The sequence below is a fragment of the Podarcis liolepis genome (genome assembly GCF_965112155.1).
Source record: "Podarcis liolepis genome assembly, chromosome: 4".
In the NCBI taxonomy this organism is placed as follows: domain Eukaryota; kingdom Metazoa; phylum Chordata; class Lepidosauria; order Squamata; family Lacertidae; genus Podarcis; species Podarcis liolepis.
In genome coordinates, this window is record NC_139558.1 from 22,046,258 (window position 1) to 22,061,530 (window position 15,273).

Sequence of the window (15,273 nt, forward strand, 5' to 3'; positions counted from 1 at the left end):
TCTCACAGGTATGCCACATCTTTTTAAATCAATTGCACAGCAGAAATTGTAGGTTTTTTTAAAAAAAAAAACCAGTCCAATGAAATATTTAAAGGGTATAAAAGAGAGGAAAGGGAACCATTTAGATAAATGTCTGATGCACCATGAAAATAGTTCTACACTAGTCCTAAGAACATCATATCCTGAGCTTATTTTATAACATGATCCAATAAGATTGCAATTTTCGGTGTGTTTACCACAAGGATGGGGCAGTGGTTCTCTAAATGTTGTTGAACCTCAATTCCCATCAGCCCAAGGCAGTATGAAGATTGTATAGGGATGATGGGAGTTGTAGTCAAACAACAACTGGATGCCCACAGATTCCTCAACCTTAATTTGCAGGCTACATGCATAGTCTATTACTGAAAGACTTTCCTTAGTAACAATAACCTTTTTATCAACATGTTCATTATTAATTATTATTAACCTTACACTTCTGAGTATTAAAAGTGCTCCATTCACATACATCTGGGACACGGGTGGCGCTGTGGGTTAAACCACAGAGTCTAGGACTTGCCGATCAGAAGGTTGGCAGTTCGAATCCCCATGACGGGGTGAGCTCCCGTTGCTTGGTCCCTGCTTCTGCCAACCTAGCAGTTTGATAGCACGTCAAAGTGCAAGTAGATAAATAGGTACTGCTCTGGCGGGAAGGTAAACGGCATTTCCGTGCGCTGCTCTGGTTCGCCAGAAGCGGATTAGTCATGCTGGCCACATGACCTGGAAGCTGTACGCCGGCTCCCTCGGCCAATAAAGCGAGATGAGCTCCGCAACCCCAGAGTCGGTCACGACTGGACCTAATGGTCAGGGGTCCCTTTACCTTTACCTTTATTCACATACATAACCTCGGAAATTTTAAAGATACTCTGTTTTTTAAGAAGGGAGTTAAGGCTTTGTGTCTAAAAGCAGCTACTGTGTCCATCGTGGCAGGGGCACAATTATCAAAATCTTCCTGCTTATTTTCAGTCCAGTCTTATTAGCCGTTGTCATACACTTCTGATAACGCCAAGGTTGCAGGTTCTTTCCCCAGGACTGCTGCATATCCCCGCATTGCAGCAGGTTGGACTAGATGTTCCTCAGAGTGCCTTCCAATTCTACAATTCTAGGACTCTACGAATCTCAAAAAGTCCGTAAAATATTATATAAGAGGGAAATGGGATTGCTAATGTTTGTTTAGGAATTAGACATACGAGACATGATAAATGCGGAAAGGCTACAGCCTACCAGTTGACATGGACTTTTGCAAAAAACCTTTGCCAGTTGCTCTATATACCATAACTTATTTTATATAGGCTACTTTCCTTGCCGAGAATATACAACAGGGCAAATTAACTTTTATTCTTACAGTAAAACACCTTTCCTGATGCGTCTGTACACTGAGGTTCCATAAAAGTTTAAGTGGCTCATCACGGTAAAGTTCACACCTGACAAAGTATAACTAATGCAAAGCTCAGAGGTGTTATCATATCTCTTTTATGTTATTCCACTAGTTACACTTAACTAAATGCCAAATTACTCCCTTGGAAGCCCACAAATTGCCCCTGTTGACTCCCAGGGAGTGCACACAAAAACCGCCATTAGAGCTTTAACCTATTTTTCATGGGTTAGTTCGAAACGGCTGTCCGCAGTTCGAGCCTTGCAGAGCACAGCCTCCAATCTTGCAGGAGAACTTGGTTCTAATGTCGCTTTCGACCCACCCGCTTAAAAGCAGCTGGGGATGTCACGCTGTAGCTCAGGGAACCTCAAGCCTGGGGGTGGGGGCAAATGCGGCCCTCCAGGTTTCTCTGTCTGGCCCTGCACCCCTCCCCAGCCACACCCACCTTGAGTGTTTTTGCCTGGCTGGAGTGGAACATGCCCCTGAACTCTTATTTGGCTGGATGGAAGATAGAGATGGGTACACCAGAGCCAGTGTGGTGTAGTGGTTAAGAGTGGTAGACTCGTAATCTGGTGAACCGGGTTTGATTCCCTGCTCCTCCACATGCCGCTGCTGGGTGACCTTGGGCCAGTCACACTTCTCTGAAGTATCTCAGCCTCACTCACCTCACAGAGTGTTTGTTGTGGGGGAGGAAGGGAAAGGAGAATGTTAGCCACTTTGAGACTCCTTAGGATAGTGATAAAGCGGGATATCAGATCCAAACTCTTCTACACGAGCATGTGCAGAAACAAGTCAATGGTATAAAGGTATGATTTACATTTGCTGCTCCGCCCACTTTTGTCTCTGACCCCGCCCACCACTTGCATGTGGTCCCAAGCAGAGGCGGAGCTAGCTAGCTGCTCCGGGGCTAGCTGCCCACAGGGGCACCGCCCATGTCAAGTGGCGAGTGTCCCAGGGGGGTGGAGCCCACAAAGAGCGTCCCAGGGGGCTGACACACCAATGTCAACCTCCCTCAGGGATGACACCCAGGGCAGGCCGCACCTACCGCACCCCTCTTCCTCCGCCAGTGGTCCCTGGATGGCTGCCCAGGTTAGAATTTGCCCCTCAGGCTGAAAAGTCTTCCCCAGCCCTGCTCTAGGGTACCTCTGAGTCTGTGAGCTCTTGGCAGTAGTGGTGCCATTTTGAGAGATCAGGATGTATTGCCAGTGATCATTGCACAAGAGAGAGCCATTCTCTATGGACATTTCACCATTTCTACATCCCAGGAGACAAAGAAAGAAGAAAGAAAGAAAGAAAGAAAGAAAGAAAGAAAGAAAGAAAGAAAGAAAGAAAGAAAGAAAGGAAGGAAGGAAGGAAGGAAGGAAGGAAGGAAGGAAGGAAGGAAGAGAGAGAGAGAGAGAGAGAGAAGTCAGTGTTGAAATGAGACAAACAGCAAGTGTTTACATTGCAGATTCGCATGCCTGAATACAACCACAAAAATGGGAAATGATCCTGGAGGAAGCAGCTTGGATATGATGAGAGCGAAAGATCTGCCAAGGAGCCACGTGCGCTCTAAATAGCGATTTCCTCTGAAAAAGAGCTGAGCTAACAAGACAGTGATTTGTCTCCTGGGTCAAAGGTTAAGAATGATACTGTGAAGACTGACAAGTTAATCAAGAGAATTGGCAAAGAGCCTATTGTGAGAAAGAATGATGGAAAGAGGAGGCAATCAGGAGCACTTGAAAGGACGTCTGAGACAGCTGGCCAAAGAGGACAACACTTCATTTTGTGCTTCCAAGAGCATGGCAGAGAACTGCTGCTACAGCTACAGGAAGCCTACAGTTACAGGCCAGAACTAGGCATTGTGGGGACTGGTCAACTATGTTTTAATCAGAATAGGCCCCCTGAAATCAAGGAACATGACTAAGTTAGAGTCATTAATTTGAATGGGTCTACTTGGTTGAATGGTGCTGGAGGAGACTCTTGAGAGTCCCATGGACTGCAAGAAGATCAAACCTCTCCATTCTGAAGGAAATCAGCCCTGAACGCTCACTGGAAGGACAGGTCCTGAAGCTGAGGCTCCAATACTTTGGCCACCTCATGAGAAGAGAAGACTCCCTGGAAAAGACCCTGATGTTGGGAAAGATGGAGGGCACAAGGAGAAGGGGACAACAGAGAATGAGATGGTTGGATGGTGTTCTTGAAGCTACTAGCATGAGTTTGATCAAACTGCGGGAGGCAGTGGAGGACAGAAGTGCCTGGCGTGCTCTGGTCCATGGGGTCACGAAGAGTCGGACACGACTAAACGACTAAACAACAACAACAACTTGGTTGAATGCCACCCAGTGGGTTATATACAGCCCTACTCAGAGTAGACCAATTGAAATTAACGGACCTAAGTTCATTGTGTCCATTATTTTCAACAGGTCTGCTCTGTGTTGGACTAACATTGAATACACTCCTAAATCATACATGCCCAAAGCGGCAGTCACCCACAGGCCAGTGTCACCTTTTCCTTCTGTAACATCCAAAAAAACCTTACCCTGATCCTGTGGCATACAATGTTGTGTGTTCAACACTCTATATCACTGACTGCTGTTGGCAGGGGAAGGAAGGGGAAGGAAAACATACCATTTCATTTCATTTCTTTATTATTTTATTTTATTTTATTTTATTTTATTTTATTTTATTTTATTTTATTTTATTTTATTTATTGCAGGTGTATGTTGTCTCATAACACAAAGTTCTCCAAGGGGGAGAGCTTGAGGTGTCTTTGGAGAGTCTGCAGGATTCAAAGGCCTCCTATTCCCCTGATGTGCCTCTAACAAGGGAGGGAAAATACGCGAGCCCTGGAGCTTTTACAATTATTTTTCCTATAACTGTCCCGCTCCACGCTTCTGTCCTGGCTGATGTGAGACTGGTAGTGCTCTGGATATGCTGGTTCTTCTCAAATTCTCCCTCCACTGCCCTATTGAATGGGGTCAAAGAACATCGTTTAAAATTACAGCACTTCTATCCAGAAGAAATTTTGAAAGCATCCCACAACTGCAGATGGCGAGTCTGCCTTGTATATGTCACATATAGGACTACAGTGGTACCTCGAGTTACATATGCTTCAGGTTACATACGCTTCAGGTTACAGACTCCACTAACCCAGAATAGTACCTCGGGTGAAGAACTTTGCTTCAGGATGAGAACAGAAATCGTGCTCCGGCGGCGCGGTGGCAGCAGCAGGCCCCATTAGCTAAAGTGGTGCTTCAGGTTAAGGACAGTTTCAGGTTAAGAATGGACCTCTGGAACGAATTAAGTACGTAACCAGAGGTACCACTGTATTCGCTTTCTGCTGCAGTTGGTATTTCACCAACAACTGTGGTATTCATCTCACTGTCCACTGTTGCAAAATTATGTCATTTATATAATTATGTAAATTACTGGTTAATCACATCATTCCACCCCATTAATTTCATTGCATAGGAAACACAATTTAAACGGGGAAGTAAACACAATCAGTTACGTATCACTTGCAGACTCAAAGCAACAACAACAGCAAATGCCAGTTGCACTCCCTATTTATTTCTGTTCTGACATGGGATCATAAAATCATGGGGTCATAGAGTTGTAAGAGACCATGAGGGTCATCTAGTCCAACCCCCTGCAATGCAAGAAACTTTTGCCCAACCCATGGGCAAACCCATGGCTCTGAGATTAAGAGTCTCATGCTCTACAAACATTGGCAGTTTCCATCCCCACTTCCACCAAAATTTCCTGATATCCTTAACCACAGAGCTAACAATCAGATACAAAATGCTCCTATAACTCAGCCACCTCCTGAAAACTGGAGTAGAGATAGTCAATTGGCCTTCGCAGATGAGGAAATTCCAGGATAAAGCACTATTTGCCCAAGATTACCCAATATCTAACAGGTTCTGAGTGCACCTTTCTTGAATAGCCATGAGGATGTATGTTCTATTAGTCCCACCCTGGACATGAAAATCTGGATGGATGAGCTGAACAGAACATAGAATGTACTTGCCCTTCTAAAACATATGCATTCCTAGATCTGTATCCAGTGCTGAACTGGATCACTGTTAATGGATTCACGCTTAGAAGCACCAAGATGGTAGCGTTGCCGAAAGTGATATAATAAACAGCAGTGACATGTTAGCTTGTAAATTGTGTTCAGAGTAACTGTAACAAGCACCGTGTTTACAGCTAAGGGAAACTGATAAGAAAAAAAAAACAAGAAACTTTGATCATGGTGGATTTTAATTTCTCAGATACTTTCCTGGGATAACAAGTATGCAAAAATCGGTAAGGTGGGGGAGAATGTTCCCAGAGGCAGTGCATAATTGCTTACTTACTCAAGTCAGCTTATTGACTGAACTTCATGATCAGAGGCGCCTCTCCACCTACAGCTAGGAAATTAGCCCGTCTTGATAAATAAAATTGTGCTGATCTTGGGATCACATGTGCACAATGTAATCACATGCAAAAAAATGGGAAGAGAGAGAAAGGGGGGGGGTTGCTTCTGATTTAGTGAAGAAGCCAAAAAGGGTGTTTTGGAGGAGACCAGAATATATAAATTAGTGAGCTGTTGAGATGGAGACAAATTATGTCACAATATTCTCTACAAAAGGCCTTTCCATCCCTGCAGAATCAATAGCTTTGGGTAACACATACCACTGAGAGAGCTTGATGGAAGTGACACAGGTTCTCGTGACTATGTGAAGAATAATGGGAATTATTTACAAAACAGCTGGACATACTGCAGTTACAATTCATTCTGGCTACGTCTCAACAGGGGGAATGTAATAGAGACCAATCTGGTCCCATAAAATGACAGTAACAGAATGCCTTCTCGGGCGAGAAGGAAGCCTGCTTAATACGTTCCTTCCGTATAAAAAGGAATTAAGCAAAACAGTTAAAGGAGGGCAAAGAAACCAACAAAAGAACCGTTGTGCAGCAATATTATTGTGATGTGTTATTCCTAGCATCCTATCTATCGTCTAAGAAATCAAGTTTGGATTTCGTACATACACATAATAGCATTTTCATTAGAAAACGTCATTTGAGACAAGCATATATGAAAGGTGAATGATAAAAGAATTGGAGCAGAATTGTGACTTAAACCACCCTTCCTCAATGTGGTGCCCTCCATAAGTTGTTGGATCTCAACTCCCGTCTTGTTTCAGAAAGTTCAAATTAGACAGGCACATCCTTAAATGTCAACTGAACTGAATTTTCCCTCCATCCCTCCATGGAATAACTCCTAGGAATTCAAACAAGGGCCATTAGCACTATTACAGTGAACAACAAGTCGTTATAAAAATCCCTTTTAAAGAGTCTGAAGATGCTGCAGAAGATTCCATCGACTTAACCTTGCACCAATGTCTAAGAGAACATGTACATTTTAAGTTGGCAGAAAAAGTAAAACCCTGTTGGTGCCACGCATGTTCCTCAGCCAGGGCACCACCACCGATAAGACTTTTCTTTACCACCTGGCAGCTCCAAACTTCAGAAGGGCTCTCTCTGAAGATCTGAACCACCCATGCAGGATGTTGGAAGAAGTACAGTGGTACCTCGGGTTACATACGCTTCAGGTTACATACGCTTCAGATTACAGACTCCGCTAACCCAGAAATAGTGCTTTAGGTTAAGAACTTTGCTTCAGGGGAGAAATCGTGCTCTGGCTGCGCGGCGGCAGCAGGAGGCCCCATTAGCTAAAGTGGTGCTTCAGGTTAAGAACAGTTTCAGGTTAAGAACGTACCTCCGGAACGAATTAAGTACTTAACCCGAGGTACCACTGTAATATGCAATAAGTACAGTGGTGCCCCGCAAGACGAATGCCTCGCAAGACGGAAAACTCGCTAGATGAAAGAGTTTTCCGTTTTGGAGGTGCTTCGCAAAACGAATTTCCTATGGGCTTGCTTCGCAAGACGACAATGTCTTGCGAGTTCCTGCTGGTTTTTTTTCCTCCCCCCCCTTTTCCTAAGCTGCTAAGCCGCTTATCAGCTGATCCGATCAGCAGATAAGCCGCTAAAAGCCGCTAAAAGCCACTAATAGCACTAATCCGCTAATCCTTCAATGGGCTTGCTTCACAAGACGAAAAAAACCGCTAGACGAAGAGAATCACAGAACGGATTCTTTTCGTCTTGCGAGGCACCACTGTAACACAATAAAATAAAAATAAGGGACAACTAAGAGGTGCTTTAGTAGGGTTCCATAGCATTTGTTCTCATCAGACTATTGGTTATTTCCAGCATATAAATCAGTCCTTGCTCTCCCACTATTTTAACCAGAATATTCACTAACAGGGAAGCATCTTCAGGCCAACAGGGCAATGAGAAGCATCTTAAACTGCTTACACATTTTACCTATTAGACCAAGTTATTTTAATAAAGTGAATATGGTAGATTGGTTCCTATGGAAATAATGCTCCTTTGCATATCTAGTGATGACAGACATACATATCAATTACAGTGGTACCTCGGGTTACATACGCTTCAGGTTAAATACGCTTCCGGTTACAGACTCTGCTAACCCAGAAATAGTGCTTCAGGTTAAGAACTTTGCTTCAGGATGAGAACAGAAATCGTGCAGTGGTGGCGCGGTGGCAGCAGGAGGCCCCATTAGCTAAAGTGGTGCTTCAGGTTAAGAACAGTTTCAGGTTAAGTACAGACCTCCGGAACGAATTAAATATTTAACCCGAGGTACCACTGTACCTGGTTCTGAAGTCACTTTTCACTGCTTCCCACAGACCCGTGAATAAAATAAAAGCAGCTTGCGGAAGGCAAAAGAGCAAAGCAACATCACCCTGGGGTGTCCTTCCTCTGCTCAGATTCAGTGTGCACAGGTTTCTTGCTATTAAAATGGGGCTAAATTCCACATAACCCATAGTATGAGATTGCGAGTGTAAGAACTGAAATGCCCCACTGTTTTCGCTCCGTATGACATTACAGGAACTCCAGTGTGGAGTCAAAGCGATAAATGTAGCTTTGGAAAACTTTTATTCAATAAGCAATCCTGGATAGATTCCAATCTCCTGCCTTTGGCTTGAGCTGCACCATAAATGCATGCTATTGAAACATAGCTTTAAATAGCTCACGAAGGCATCCCTATTAATTTGAAAGTACTGCATCTTGCAGAAGCCTTCTCCCAATTACTAGCAAGATGCACATGGGCTAGATGTGCTGGTCAATGCTCACCTCTGTGCCCTCATTCATTCATGGTTCTTTGCTTCTGTGCCTCTTAATTATAGCTGATTTTGCCCCTGGCCTTAATGTAAGGCAGTGATGTTCCCACAAGCTGTTTCTAAGGTGGAAGGGCATTGGAAAAGGACTCTGTCCCTGGTGAAAGTCTGAAGGTTTGCAAAATACAGGCTTCTTCCCCACTGTATATTCACTGCAAAAGAGCCACACTCACATTTACAGAGCATTTGCATGATACAGGGCACAAGACATTTTGCGCCTGCTTCGGTTTGTTGTTGCTGAACTCAGAAAGTTCACTTTTTTTAGCATGATGGAACAGCTGCACAATCTCCCCAGTGTTGGTGGCCTCTTGCCCAGATGGTCAGTGGGTTTGGGGGCATCTATGCTGTGGGTTAAACCACAGAGCCTAGGACTTACCGATCAGGTTGGCTGTTCGAATCCCCGCAACGGGGTGAGCTCCCGTTGCTCGGTCCCTGCTCCTGCCAACCTAGCAGTTCGAAAGCACCTCAAAGTGCAAGTAGATAAATAGGTACTGCTCCAGCGGGAAGGTAAACAGCATTTCCTTACGCTGCTCTGGTTCGCCAGAAGCGGCTTAGTCACGCTGGCCGCATGACCCGGAAGCTGTATGCCGTCTCTCTCGGCCAATAAAGCGAGATGAGCACCGCAACCCCAGAGTTGGCCACGACTGGACCTAATGGTCAGGGGTCCCTTTACCTTTCTGACCTATGTAGTATGGCCTGCCCATTTCCTTTTCTACAGTCTGCCTCTAAGAATCAACTCCACTAATGTCAACCTTTCTTCTTCCAAATATAATTGCCTTTCTATATGTTTAGTTTCTCCCACTCTCTCCCAGTTCCAGCAATGGGGAGGGGCAGTTCATGATTGGGAGTGTAGTGAGGAGAAAAAGGATTCTTTGATCCCCGTTCCTCCACACCGGGGTCCAAAAAAAATCATGCACCCAATCCCAAAATTTGGGGGTGGTGAAAGTTGAGGTGTCCACTTTGTTCCATAGAATAGTAGGGTTGGAAGGGAGCTCTGGGGTCATCTAGTCCAGCCCCCTGCACTGCAGAAATCAAAAGCTGAGGAATCCCTGACTGATTGCCCTCCAACCTCTGTTTAAAAATCTTCAATGGAGGAGAGTCTACCACGTTCCGAGGAAGTCCGTTCCACTGTTGAACAAGTATTACTGTCAGAAAAGTTCTTCCTAATGTTTAGTTGGGTTTTCCTTTCTTGCCATTTGAACCCATTGGTTGAGATCCCACCCTCTGAAGCCACAGAACTCAAGCTCGCTCCACCTTCCATGTGATAGCTCTTCAGATATCTGAAGATGGCTGTCGTATCGCCTCATTGTTCTCTTTTCTAGGCTTCCCATACCTAGAGTTGCCATATGTCCAGAGATTACCAGACATAGCCAGAATACGGCGGTCGGTAACGGTGTCTGTGCGGAAATAGCTTAAATGTCTAGGAAAATCTGGGTGTATGGCAACCCGTGTCGTAAGTCTAGATTTTGGGGGATTGGCTCAAAAAACTTCTTTTTTTGAGATTTTGCCAAAAAAGCTCAACAACTTCTTGAAAAATGGCAGCTCTACACGTACCCTCAACTATTTCTCAAAATGATCCTTGATCATCTTGGTCATCCTCCTCTGCTTATCAGTAATATCCCTCTTAAACTGTGGTGAGCAGAAGTGGATGCAGTACAGTCGTACCTTGGATCTCAAACGCCTTGGCTCCCAAACAAATCGGCTCCTGAACAATCAAAACCCAGAAGTGAGTGTTCCATTTTTTGAACAATTTTTGAAAGCTGAATTTTCGGCATGGCTTCTGACTGGCTACAGGATGCTCCTGCAGCCAATCGGAAGCTGTACCTTGGTCTTTGAACGGTTCCGGGAGTCCACTCCTGGAACGCATTCTGTTCGAGAACCAAGGTACGACTGTACTCCAGGTCGGGTCTGACCAAGGCAGAATAGGGCGGTACTATTTCTTCCCTTGATGTGGACACTACACTTCTGTTGATGCAGCCTAGAATTGCGTTGGCTTCTTCTTCTGCCGCAGCATCACACTGTTGACTCGTGTCAAGCTTGTGCTTCACTAAGGCCATTTGGATCCCAGAAGACTGGAAACAGAGATACTATTTCATTTGCAGCTCGAAGCAGAACAGCAATGACTGGGGGGTTGCTCTGTGTGTGGAAGCACTTACTGGTCTTGTACCTTCCCTCTGCTGCCTGCTTGGGTAGAGAAGGCAGAGAGAGAGAGAGAGACTTGCAGACACACAGGTCATTATCGCAGAGGATTCTTCAGAGACTTGCAGCCTGCTGACTAAAGTTTGCATCTTTTGTGAGTTCCCTTTGGGTGCTTCTCGCTCTTCTTGCTCGCGCAGCCTGACGCTGATGCGAAGCGACACTTGCACCTGTTGTCACCATCTTATGGTAATTAGCCCTAAGTAGCAGTGGCAACCCGCCGCATCCAAACACAAGCCATTAACATATTGCAGCTGTCATCAGGAGAGAAAAGCTAATGGAGTTAGTGGATTTGCACACCATTGCATACCTCGACTTCGCCAGCGTTAACTACCCGCTCCCCATATTGGGGTCATTGGGGATGGGAGAATGAAATGTGGGATGAAGGCAGTCAGGAGTGAAAGAATACATTTTACTGCAGGTTTACTTTCATGTATTATGCATGCCCTTCAAGGTCACTGCATGATCATTTATAAGATTTTAATGAGATATCAAAGTGGAAAGAATGGAATGTAATTAATGGGCTCCTTATTGGGTGGGGAAAACATGTTTTCTCTTTTAAAAAAAGCAAGCAAAATTAACAAACAAACAAACGGCAAAGAAGAGCGGATGATGACTTGGAAAAGTTTTGTCCACCAATGAAACATAATCTTCTGCTGTTGCTGCTGCTGCTGCTTGATAACCTCCTTTTCATTAAAAAAAAATTCCTGTCAATTGATTCTTTCCAGCAGGCAATAAAATAATGGAAAGAATTAACAGGCAAGCCAGCCCACAGCTTCTCTTTGAATTTGGGAATACATGAATTTTTATTCTTAGGGGATAAATAGGGCTGTTTGCAGATGAAGGCCTGAAAGAAGACCTACTGGGAGACATTTTGAGTGGACTAAGCTCTATCTGCTGGCATGTGCATGAGTTAAGTGCTTGGATTGAGGCCAATTTAAAGCCCAATGCAAAATGTTGCATCCATGAACAGAAGCGGAAGTGATTCCTGGGAAGTGCTCATGTGTGCAAAAATATTTCCTCCAAACTCATCGTCTGCACAAATTGGTTCCAGAAGATCTGGTCTCATGTGGTTGAGCAGATATAGTCAAAGAGCCACTCCCAGAGGATGTAAACATGTTCTTTTGGAAACGGTCCTTTGTCTTGCTGATGCCTCCAACAACAGGCTGTGCAGGAATTGCCGGAGGTAACAGGAGGTAAAGGAGCTGGCAAAATGGTCAGCACTGTGATTTTGATGCAGTTGTTTTCAATGCAAGGGTAGTCAACATGGTGCCCTCCTGATGTTTTGGACTACGACTCCCATCAGCGGCAGGATCAGGGATTATGGAAGTTGTAGTCCAACAGCAACTGGAGAATATAACAGTTCGGCCAGTGGAGCCTATGGAGGAGGCACTGATCCAGAGACCTCTTAAGATCTGAAACCATCCTGCGACAAAGATGCCACAGACATCTAAACTAGAAGTGCTACAAGTCCATTCTCCCACTTATCGGGGTAAGCACTGGGTAAGCCTAGTCTTATTTGGAGGGGAGGTTGTAATGGTACCCTGTTAAAAGGATCCAGGAGGAGTGGCTTCTGTCCGATGCCCAGACAGGGTCTAGGGCCATACCACTCCTCCAATGGTGACTGCTTGGGGGAACACCTGATTTGAAGTAGGTCATAGGGCGTCCATCCCCTCCACCAGTTTCACCCTTCGAAACACTCCCAGCAGATGGGTGTGAGTGACATGTGCTACTGCTTACCACAATGTTGTTGTTGTTGTTGTTTAGTTGTGTCTGACTCTTCATGACCCCATGGACCAGAGCATGCCAGGCACTCCTGTCTTCCACTGCCTCCCGCAGTTTGATCAAACTCATGCTGGTAGCTTCGAGAACACTATCCAATCATCTCGTCCTCTGTCGTCCCCTTCTCCTTGTGCCCTCCATCTTTCCCAACATCAGGGTCTTTTCCAGGGAGACTTCTCTTCTCATGAGGTGGCCAAAGTATTGGAGTCTCAGCTTCACGATCTGTCCTTCCAGTGAGCACTCAGGGCTGATTTCCTTAAGAATGGATAGGTTTGATCTTCTTGCAGTCCATGGGACTCTCAAGAGTCTCCTCCAGCACCATAATTCAAAAGCATCAATTCTTCTGCGATCAGCCTTCTTTATGGTCCAGCTTTCACTTCCATACATCACTACTGGGAAAACCATAGCTTTTACTATACAGACCTTTGTTGGCACAAGGCCTATGGCCAAACCAATAAAGCTGTGGCCTTATCTGATCCCAAAACCAATATGCCACATGTTGTCTAGTTATCTGCACCTCATGGAACAGGGTGGTCACGGGGCCTCGATACACAAGCCCCTGAACCTGGAACAAAGACTGCACACAGGTCCAGAGAGGAGCTAGCATCGCTGCCTTCAAGGACCTTCTGCTCCATGGAACCAGAGTGTGGAGCTCCAGGCAAGAAGCCTGTCCCTTTAAACCCTTTGACTTTTCAAGGAGTGGGCAGAGCCCAAGATGTCCCAGCATAGAAGGTTTCCGTTGGATCCCAGACATCATTGGAGCTTTATTGCTCTGTAGGGACCCTCATTGCTACTCTCCCTCCACCATGACTCATGGGCTCTTTTTGGGGATCAGCCCAGGATGACAGGCCACAGGCTGTGCAAATTACCCCAAATAGGCAACATTTTAAACTACACACACACACACACACACACACACAGAGAGAGAGAGAGAGAGAGAGAGAGAGAGAAGCCGCACCTCCTTTAACATCACAGTCCAGGAATACTTTGATTTATTTCCATAAAGTGAATTGAAAATATTCACTCACGCTGCTGAGAATAGCAGTAGCAGGATTCAGCAGATTTTATTCTATTTTATGGTGCGTTAAGGGCAAAATGTTTGGCAAACATCTTAATAAATAAATGCCAGTGCTCCAATATTATTTTTTTCTATCCATCTCTCCACCTGAGCTGATCTTGAGAATGGGAGAATGAAGCCATTTAAAATGCATGAAGGTACCATCTTCCCATTTATAAAAGGTTAAGTTCCCCTAAGTCAAGAGACGGAGAGAGAGGCAAGGTGGGGTCGGGAAGGGAGGGGAGGGGAGAGGATAAAACCCTCTGAAGACACGGGAAAGCAGTAAACACTGGTGGCAAGTGACAGGAATTGATCCTGCTCTCCCGTTCCTGTCATGTCTCTAAATTTTATTTCCACCATTTCCAAGATTCTGGTTGGGTGGAGGGGTGAGGGGCGAGAATGCCTGCGTGTGTTGGAGAAAGAGGGAGTAGAATGGCCCCAGGGCAATGCTACCTGTGTCTCTGACTTTTCTTCAATTAGCAGGCCTCCCTGCCTGATTGTGAGATGTGTGTCCGACTGGGGACTTGGACAGTTGCAAGGTATTGATTAGCTATAATGTGATGTCAAATCTGAATAAGAAAGCACTGTGATCAAAAGCCTTTCGGCAGCGACCGGGTGCCCTCCAAAGCCAAGGGTCTGCTAATTTCTGATGAGCTCTGTTTTCCCTTTTTGTCTGAGGGAGATTTTCTCGGTTTACTCATAAAGGCTCTCCTGATAGGGAAAGTCCAGTGGGCCGTCTGTCAAAACACGCAAACGCAACCCTGTTGTCTCGGATTTGACAGGTGCTTGTTAGTTTTTCATCCCGGATCACTCAACATGCATGGGGAAGTAGAAAGGAAGATTGCTAAGGATGCCAGGCTGCTAGTCGGCTGCTTTGTTGTTTTCACCAGGAAACTCAATGATTCCTTCTCCTTCATTAAAGGGAAACAAACCAGAAACAGCCATTGTATCGGTTTTCTGGAACATGGGGACGTAAAGCAGTTTAGGACCACTTGTACACTCAAGCACCTAAAGAGAACATTTTATTCAAGGTTGCCAGGGTAATCTTCCTCTTCTTAAAATAAAGAGAAATTGCATGCCAAGAAAAATGAAGTCCTCTGTGTTGCATAAACTCTGCAAGCACCCCAATTTTGCACAATTTAGGACCACAATCCGTTGCACAAAACTGCATATTTAAATCTCAAGTAAATTAAAGGGGCTTTGGTAGGGATGGTTACAGAAGCTATCCCAACTGGATTCCACCCTGTTATTTTGAAGTTCTGGATTTCCATCACAGTTTTTGGATCAGAACTTGTGGGAGGAGGAATCTGTTTGGGATCTGATTCTGGGAAAGTATTTTTCAATTTGAGTAGGCTTGCCATACGTCAGGGAAATTCCTGACACGTCCTGGTTTTCGGGAAAATTTGACTGCTATTTTTTTAAAAAGCAAACTTTTAAAAACCCACACCTTTTTATTTGTGAAATTGTGCAATGCTGAAATTGTGCAGTGGCACTGTGGAAATAAATGAGGATATTTAAAGAGATGCCTAGTGGGCAGGTTGCTTTTTGTTCCTCTCACCACACATTTCTAGGCTGCAGCCTCTTTCAATTTCCTTGTGG

The 15,273-nt window shown here is 45.0% G+C and overlaps 1 long non-coding RNA gene across 1 annotated transcript in view; it reads right to left on the reverse strand.

Annotated features, from left to right (window-relative positions):
- LOC310706131 overlaps positions 1-15,273 on the reverse strand; it is a 206,782-nt gene that overhangs the window by 86,032 nt on the left and 105,477 nt on the right. The window lies entirely within an intron of this gene.